This window comes from Lasioglossum baleicum, unplaced genomic scaffold (assembly GCF_051020765.1).
Source record: "Lasioglossum baleicum unplaced genomic scaffold, iyLasBale1 scaffold1712, whole genome shotgun sequence".
Lineage (NCBI taxonomy): Eukaryota > Metazoa > Arthropoda > Insecta > Hymenoptera > Halictidae > Lasioglossum > Lasioglossum baleicum.
This window is the reverse complement of record NW_027470771.1, coordinates 10865-20114: the sequence shown is the minus strand read 5'-3', so window position 1 is coordinate 20114 and position 9250 is coordinate 10865. Positions and strand designations below refer to the sequence as shown.

General features: G+C 31.8%; 1 pseudogene; it reads left to right on the top strand.

Annotated features, from left to right (window-relative positions):
• Positions 1 to 1138: 1138 nt before the first annotated feature.
• Positions 1139 to 9041, top strand: LOC143220907 (putative Rho GTPase-activating protein CG5521; annotated as a pseudogene).
• Positions 9042 to 9250: the final 209 nt, after the last annotated feature.

Genomic DNA, 9250 nt, shown 5'->3' with positions numbered 1-9250 from the left:
TGGCTTTCGTGTATATCATCTTTGAGAACGACGCGCCACTATAGTAGTTTTCGCTGATATCATTTCTCCGAACAACACATCACTATAGTAGCTTTCCTAGATGTCATCTCTGTGAGCGATGCCCCGCTATAGTGGTTTTCGCGGATGTCATCACTCCGAATGACATGCTACTATAGTGGCATTCATGGATAGTATTATACATTTTATGCTTTATTTTTCATTTGTTTCGCCTAAACCGCATTAATTTATTCATTTAGAACACTATACCCATGTAAAGTTATAGTGTAAATCATGAACGGTACGCCATTATTATGGCGTTTAGACCCCATATTTCTACAGAACGCCTACTATAATGTCTTTCGTGGGAAGCACCACTTTTCACAGTATTATACGTTTCTTCCTTTATTTCTCGTTTGTTCTGCCTAAACCGCATTAATTTGGGTTATTCATTTGGAACTCTATTCCCACGTAGTGTCATAGCAGAAATCGTGATGAACGGTTTCTGTGCCTTCCGCGACCAGACTAGTCTAAAAGTTTAATTTTTCGGATGCCGGATTTAGGGGTTGCAACGTGGATCTGGAGGAGACGCCGTCTGATATCTCTCTCGCTCTCTCTCTCTCTCTCTCTCTCTCTCTCTCTCTCTTTCTTTCTCTCTTTCTCTCTTTCTCTCTCATGAAGGAAACAATAGGAGGTACACTTCAGACATATTTTATTGCATTACTTCCCAGAAGGCAAGAACGCATCGCAAGCACAAAAGAAGTCTCGCGTGGGACGGCAACCGCCCTGGCAGGCCTCCTGCCACTGGACTAACTGGCTCTTACGGTGCGAGTCGGTTACGCCGGCCGGGAAGTATACGCCACAGGGCCGTCGGACCGATTCTTCCGGTCCTGAACGAGTGGATGAGAAGCGGCGGGAGGCGGACATTCCGCCTCACGCAGGTGCTCTCCGTACACGGATGTTTCGGAGAGTACCTCATCAAGATCGGGCGTGAGGTAACTCTAGGGTGTCACCACTGTGACGCGGAAGTGGATTCCGCACAGTACACCCTGGAGGAATGTCCAGCCTGGACCATCAAACAGCGAGTGCTCGCAGAGCCACGTAGGGTGGGACCTTTCGCCTCTACGCCATCGTGCCTAGCATGGTGGAGAGCGAGAGGAATTGGCGAGCCATGGCCTCCTTTTGTGAGCAGGTGATGCTCAAAAAGGTTCCTCAGGAGGGCGGGGTATCTTATTGTAGATTCCCCCTGCGTCAAAAAAAGAAAAGGATCAAGAGCGCCAGGTTTTAAAAAAATTTTGTTTCAATATTCTGCAAGTAAACTTGCACCCACCAAAAATTTAATTAGTAAGGGGCTTATACCATGAAAGAATGATAATAAGTTACTACGAGAAGATATGTTCGGTTGTACGACTACATCTTTGTGTAGGTAGAAAATTAAGAGAAAAGGGAAAATAGATTAACTTTGCAAGCGATGATGCTATTGCTCCGAAAGGTTATGAGCAGTGTGCGCCGAGAGTGTCAAAATGGCTGCCACGTACATCTGATCGGAGGTGCGTGCGCTCGCGAAATTTGACGCGGAACTATGATAAAAGGGGCTGTCTTTTTCGAGTTCCTGACATGGTGACAGTGCGAAGTTAGTCTATATTCCATTCTTTAAAGTTTTATACGCAATAATAGACAAATTAAATGTATAATTCTAAAATATAAATGAATATTAATTTTTACTATTAATTTTGGAAAGATATGAAAGAAATTTATACTTTATTGTATTCAAAAAAAAATATGAATAAATTATTATCATTATATGGTCTCTTAAAAAGAGAATAATTAATTTGTATGCAATTATAATGTGATAGTATAGTGTTAAGTAGTAGTATCTAATCACCAAACCACATGACCACAGTAACCAACCTACAGTGGTCTCTAATTTCAGCTAATGTCACATTATTATTATACATAGATAAATAGATAGTAGTATATACTTAAATGTATAATCATCATCAACCAATGAAAAGTCTTGCAGCTCATTTATGAATTAGAATGATATTCAGGATATATAAATAGTTATTAGAAACAGAATTAGGCATCATGTAAAATATTATTTCATTTCTTATAATTTTAAAATTTCTTATGTATAATTTTGTAACTGTATCATGTTAAAAATAAATATTTATTTCAATTTAAAGGAACTTTAAAAATCTTTTATTCTTGTACAAATTTATATAGTATTATTCTTTTTATAGAATGAAGTGAATAAAATTATATTTTCTTCTTATTTTATAGTTATATACATATATATAAGAATGATATTTACAGTGGTCATATGGGAATATAGCAGGAAGAAAGTTCTACTATATAAGTACAAGTATACAAGACTAGGCATGATGTAATAAGGACTCTACAGTTCTCTCTATAAAGCAAACCTTTGATAAAAGAAAAGTAGTTGTAGTTTCTGATAATATAATAAATACTTATTAATTAAAAATGAAAATAATTATTGTTTGTAATATTAATGTTAATGAAGATAAGTTAAAGAATATTCTTATGAATTTTATAATTAATTTGTAGATAAAATATTTATAGAAATAGTATATTCATCTTTTAATTAAATAATGTTTTTTAAATGAATTATATAGTTATGATATCATTTTATAGAAAATGTAGACACTGATGAAGCCAAGGGATTTTCTGAAGGCAACTTCAGTCATGTCTGTATTTATTCTGTGTGATTGTTTTGTGTCATCTGAGACAAATCTACGGCAACGAAGTAAAGATATTTGAAGTCATATATGTATATTTCAGATTTTAACAATTATACATTATAACTGCCTTGCATAAAGATATAGATGAAACTGAAATTTTTGTCAATGAAACTACATATACAGTTTTATTTATGGAACTACGACTACATTAAATATATTAACATTATAATTATGCATAATACTTGCAAAATGTTAATATTATCATTTCAGTCTGAGTTCCATTAATCTGATCATTGTACCTGATTGTACAAGTATAATACCATTATGATTAGTATGTACCTAAAAGTTCTTAAAACTGATGCATTTTTCTTTATTTTTTATTCATTCATAACATATTAAATAAATGTTACGTGACTAAAAATTATATATATATAATGTATTCTAAATTGATTATAGATATTTTATTTTGTGTGTTACCAAGCACTTGGTGAAAATGCTCCTGATCATATCCACCAAATATTTGCAAACTTGATACCAGGGTTCTCCCACCCCAACAACCATCTCCTTATAAGTCTGATCATAAAATAGATGGAGAGGAGGATAAACTTATAAAAGATATTGGTTGTGATGATAAAGATAAGAAGGAATTTTATGATACACAATTGTCACAAAGTACTTTTCATGACAATGGTTCAAAACAATGTCCTGCCACACCAGTTGACAGTGGACCTATTCTACCTCCACAAAGTGGGGAAAAGCCTCTTGATAATGAGACTGTTCGATTTTTAGAAGTATTACTTGAATTTGTGGTTACTCAGGTATATCTACATATTTGGAGACAATATAATTATATAGTATTAAAAAAGCAGTAAACAAATTTTTAATTAATTTATTTACAGGTTGTAAAGATAAAATGAAGAGATAAATCTTCTCGACAGCACAAGACTTTTCAATTTTTATTAGAACGTTTTAAAGCTACGTACCTTCGTCATATTTGTCCTGAATTTGACGATAATTTTTCGTTGTACAAACCGAATTTAAAATTGCCCACGATGCGTAAACCAAAGTGGATTGCTAGTTTTACCTATATTGCTAGAATAGATGCTCGTGTCGCACACCTTTCACATAAGTATTTTAGTATTAGTATTTTAATATTATATATCAGTTTTAACTTATGATATAAAATTTTCTGTTTTAGCACAACTCCAAATGAAGAAATTACAGAGTCAGAACTTCGTCATGTTTCGGTCACTCAAAATGCCGCTGACTGAATTTTACTATCTCCTGAATCAACTGCGCCTCAGCAAGAGAATCAAAATCAAGAAGACAGTATTGTTTCAGCAGTTACTCTTGTTAGAGAAGTGCTACATGGAAACAGAGATAACGTGAATTTTATACATGAATTGTATAGACAAACATTTCTGCTAGACTTTAATCATGTTGGTGCTATAAGAAAGGCTATAGTTATTTATAAAGATTGGATTCAGATGAATGTACAATTGTTATTTATAATTTTTTAATGTTAGAGTAATATGAAAAAAATGTTCATTTGCTTTTGTATTTTTTGTTAGAAACTACCACCATTTATATTAGAACCATTAGGTAGTCACAAGGAAAGAGATTTAGAAGGGAATTTGAAGAAAGTCATCAATGTTATCGATAAAAGTCTTTCTGAAAGCTATTGTCAAACAAAATTAAAAGAATGATTCTTACCTGGGTGCTGTACACAGAGAAAATTTATTTATAAGGGCGGGACTACAAAACGTTCTACAAGTGTTCACCACACAAGCTTCTAATGTTTTTTTCTTAGAAAATTCTGGACTGAATGCGTTGCTGATATTACTTGAAGAACAAACTGTTAGTTGTAAATGAGTTCTAAACGTATATCGATATGTTGCAATGAATTCTCAGCAGGAGCCAGGAACCTGGAAACAGTTACTTAGGTACATATGATTTAGACATCATATTTTTGCAATTAAATTATTTCGTAAATTTATAATATAAATATTACTTATTTTCTAGGGTAATACTACAAATAACGTCACTTGTTTTAAACGAAAAATCTTCTCGATGCAAGATTCAAGAGAGTATTGGTCGTAAACTTGCCCCTGCCATATTTCAGACTTTAATTCTTACATGGATTACAACCAATTTAAATGTTGTTATTTCTACCCAATCATGGGATCAGTTTCTGGAAGTACAGACATCTTCAACGCAATGGGAAAAATTAATTCGAGAATGGGCAGTAAGTTGAGTTAAAATTCATTTAAAATAATAAAAGAATTTAATATTAATATTTCTCAATATTTTGGTATTATTTTATAGAAAACATTGGATACCTTAACAAGGGTACTTGTCGGACGCGTATACAACTTAGATTTAAACGATTTATGTTAGATAGTCTAAGTGAGCAAAAAACTGAAAAATGTCGTGGTGTTGGAAATCGAGCTGCTTCCACCGGAAATGTTCAACCACCGCGCAAAGGAAGTGTTGATCAAGATAATAATACTGTATCTAAAGAAAGTGTTTCGGGTAAGTTATATTAAAGTGGTTATCTATTTTATACTTTTAATTTATAATTTTTTTTTTTAAATAAAATATTTATTGCGAATTAGATCACCCAATGCGATACTTAAGGAAGGTACGACCGCTTCCTCGTAGTACAAGCGATAACAGGATATACAATGGAAAAGCACGTAGGAAACTTCTTAGGGACCGTACACACACCGTACACAGTGGTATCCCTGGTAAATGGCCTATCGAGCATTAAATTCTAAGTTAATCTTTTTTTGCATTATATTTTAACAAGCTATGTCATTTAGTGATATTATCTACGTTCTTATTTCTTGCTTTAACGCTAATACCAGTTTAAAAATAACTAATTTGGCATTGACCAAATATTTATCCCTCTTCATAGATCTATCATTAATCACGTATTATATACCTCATTAGCGCGATCCTTTTCACTCGTGATTTCTCCTAATTTTGATGATAAGAAACTCTTCAAATAGATCCGATATTTCTCTGAGTGGTTGTGGCTTATTTGTGTATTAAGTGTAAACAATTTTCTACACGCGCAGTACTCCTTCTATCGATAGAACAAGGTGTATGACACAGCTATTGTCAAATGGTGCTATTTCAACGTCAGCAGCTGGTCGAAAAATGTTACCGAACGGGCGAGCTAAACTTTTGGATAGCATTGTTATAGTCGATAGCGAACCACCATCTCTGCGTTGTCCTTCTCCGACACCAAGCAGTGGAGTCGACAGCCCGATACAAATAGAAAACATTGATGGTAGTAGTATCGGTAAGTATATCGTTTACCGCTATTTAACATCTGCCTCAAAATAAAAGATCATTTTTCATTGCATAACAAAGTGTGAAGATTTTTATAATTTTAAAAAATATTTAATATTTATTTTTTTATCTCTTGTACAAGAAAATCACAAACATAAAACTAACAGTGGAATACTTTATTACTTTGATAATGATAATAATTCATTGTTCCATTCAATATGCTTTGCTTATCTTTTCACGAATTAACGGAATTATTTATATAAGAAATATTTTCTATTTATAGCCCAGAGTTTAATATAGGTACGAACTATATTTTCGTAAATTGCATATTTCAAATATGCATAATACAATGCGTTTGTATTCAATTCTGAATAAATTTTGGGTTCAGTTTCAATTAATGAAAAAATTCCTTAGAAGTATTTTGATTTTATAAATAGCTTTTACTTTTCTTTTATATTAATTTTAGTTATATTTATAATGTATTATTAATTTATAGACATAAACGATGCATTCGAGAGACGATCTGTTATGGCCGGAGGTGGTGTTCGTGGATGGCTACCTGTTGTTGCAGTCGTATTATAGCGTCGTATGTTATCAGCATTGGGAGATGTAAATAATATTCAAGATCTTACCCTTCATGATCAAGTCATGGATTACCTTGTCTAACTTACACACACACTTATAAAAGTATGATGACTTATACACTTTTATATTTATAATAATATTATTATCTATTTTATATTATTATCATTTTAATATTATTTAGATTCGTTTGAAGCAAGGTGTATCTGGGGACAATCAAGCAACTCCACCAGCTCCAGAACTTATATCTCCATTGACAGTTATTGCTCCATAGTGTTTCAAGGTTAATATTAATTTATTTTTTTGTATTATTTAGTATCATTATTAAGACATTATTAAAATATTTTATAATCGTACTTTTATCATAATTCTAGGCAATACAACTTCCTAGTCAATACGAAGTTGGTAAATTTGCAGCGTATCGTTTCATCTGCCTTTTAGCAATTCAACCACAAGGCATTAATTTTCCAAAACAGCACTTAATTCTTTTTTGCCGTGTGGTCCACAATAGTATGATTAGTAATGATAGTAAAGTGTTACATGTATTGGTTAGGTATACTGGTCCTAAGTTGTTCAGTGTGAATCTTCCTGGATCTAGATATCGAGGTATTATGAAAATTTTATTCTTTAGAATTATTAATTTTATTCTGTTATTAAATTATAAATTATAATTTCTTGGACAATATTTTGATCGGCACCAAGGACTGAAGCTGTTTCAATAATTGGTTCCTTACTATCATTACCAGCCACGACAGTTAAATTACCTATATTTCAGCCAAATGCATCAGATATCGCGACTATGACATGTCCAGATGCAAAGGTATCAAGATACAACAGATAATTGTTATAGTCTATTGTTTATAACTTACGGAAGATACCTTGACATAAACTATTTTATTTTTGGAGTATATAATCACAATCCTTATAAGAAGTTGTAGGCGAGGACCAACCAGTATTGCCAGATGTGTAGCTCTCTCAAGCATTGCTATGCTTGTATACAGAGAGTTATGTTACAAAAATCTCCTTTTAGCACTTAAGGACCATTTTTGTGTCAATTTTCTATGACATGTAAGGTAGTTTGCATGTTATAAAATATACGTAACTATCTTATAATTGTTTAATATTTTTTTTATCTCGGTTACAATGTTTAGTTAAGTAGTGAATACTATATAATGTATTGTCCATAGTAGTAGATATGTAATAATAGTAGTGAGTAATTCAGTGTTTCTTCCACTGAGTTGCAGAGCTGGTTTCTGTTATCCACTAATGGACCAGATAGTTTTTCTTAGATCAACTAACTTCCTAACTGACTTCCTTATTATGTGTTGTTACAGTATTTACTTGTCAACTGATGTCTACATGTCTGTTTAAGGATGTCATCAACATTACATGGTGTATTACACGATTGTGCGTGTAAAACGTTCTATGACATTTTAGTGTTTTTAATTTTATTATCTTTTACATATTATAGTCGTTCATAAATATAGATAATCGAACTTTTTACTTGCATTCTTTCTCAATGTTTCATTCCATTAAAAAGCCTAGAATCTTAAAAGTACTTAAGTTTTGTAATGGGTTTAATCAATTTGAGAAAAGTGAATTTTAATATTAGAAAATGAACACCACTTTATTATATATGTTAGTTATTAACTCTTCCTTCCATAATACTATTTATGATAGAAAAAAATTAGAAACAGATATCCATAATGATTTAATTAACAATTTTCGTTTTTTACTCTATAGGCTAGCCATGCTACTGTTGCTCAAGTGGCATGTGACTCTCTTCTATTATGTGATAAAGCGGACACATTGTTCGAGCTGTATCCAAATATGCCACGTAAAATAATTCAAGTAAGTTTTACATAAAAGAACTGTCTTGAAATTTAATTGGCAAATATACAATTATTTTATTCACGTATTTTAGATTTTATCAGAAACACTTGGATATATGAGTACTCGAGAATGATGTGATCCGTTGACAATAATAATGTTATTTTGTTTGGGTGAATGAGCCATGCATCTTGGGCCATCCGTTTTATTACACTTACTTCAAGGAAAACTTCTCTTAACGACTTTATTTAGAGTTAGTAGTATAATAAAAGTACGTGTATAAGTTCAAATATATAAATTAAAATTTAAGCAGTTAACATTTAAGATTGGAATTTTTTTTAGAAATTTAAAATATATAATCATATCTTAAAAAATATAAAAAATACTACAGGTTTTGGATATCATAGTACAAGATAAAATTGATTAAGATATATTACAAACAAACAAAAATCACGAAGATGATCTTGATATTACTTTGGATAATTTAGCTGACGAAGTTTGTACAAAATCTCCTCGCCAAGGCAATATTCAGTCTGTTCAGATAGTAGCAAAGATGGTAGGATATTGTTAATATATTTTTCTCGTAAACATAATTTCAAATTTAATTTTTTTTTTTTTTAGGTAATGATGTAAGTGCTTAAGGAATGCAGTAAAATCAGATGAGTTAACGTCTTTAAAAAAAGAAAGAAAGAATTCTTAACAGTGGATGTTGAACATCCAATTAGTCTTAACGTTTTCTGTTTTTCGTCCTTAGGTTTAATTTTTATATTAAATGGACAGATCGTTGATTATTTGTTGCAACGTGAATATTAATTTATTGTAACGTAAATATGTAAAAAAAT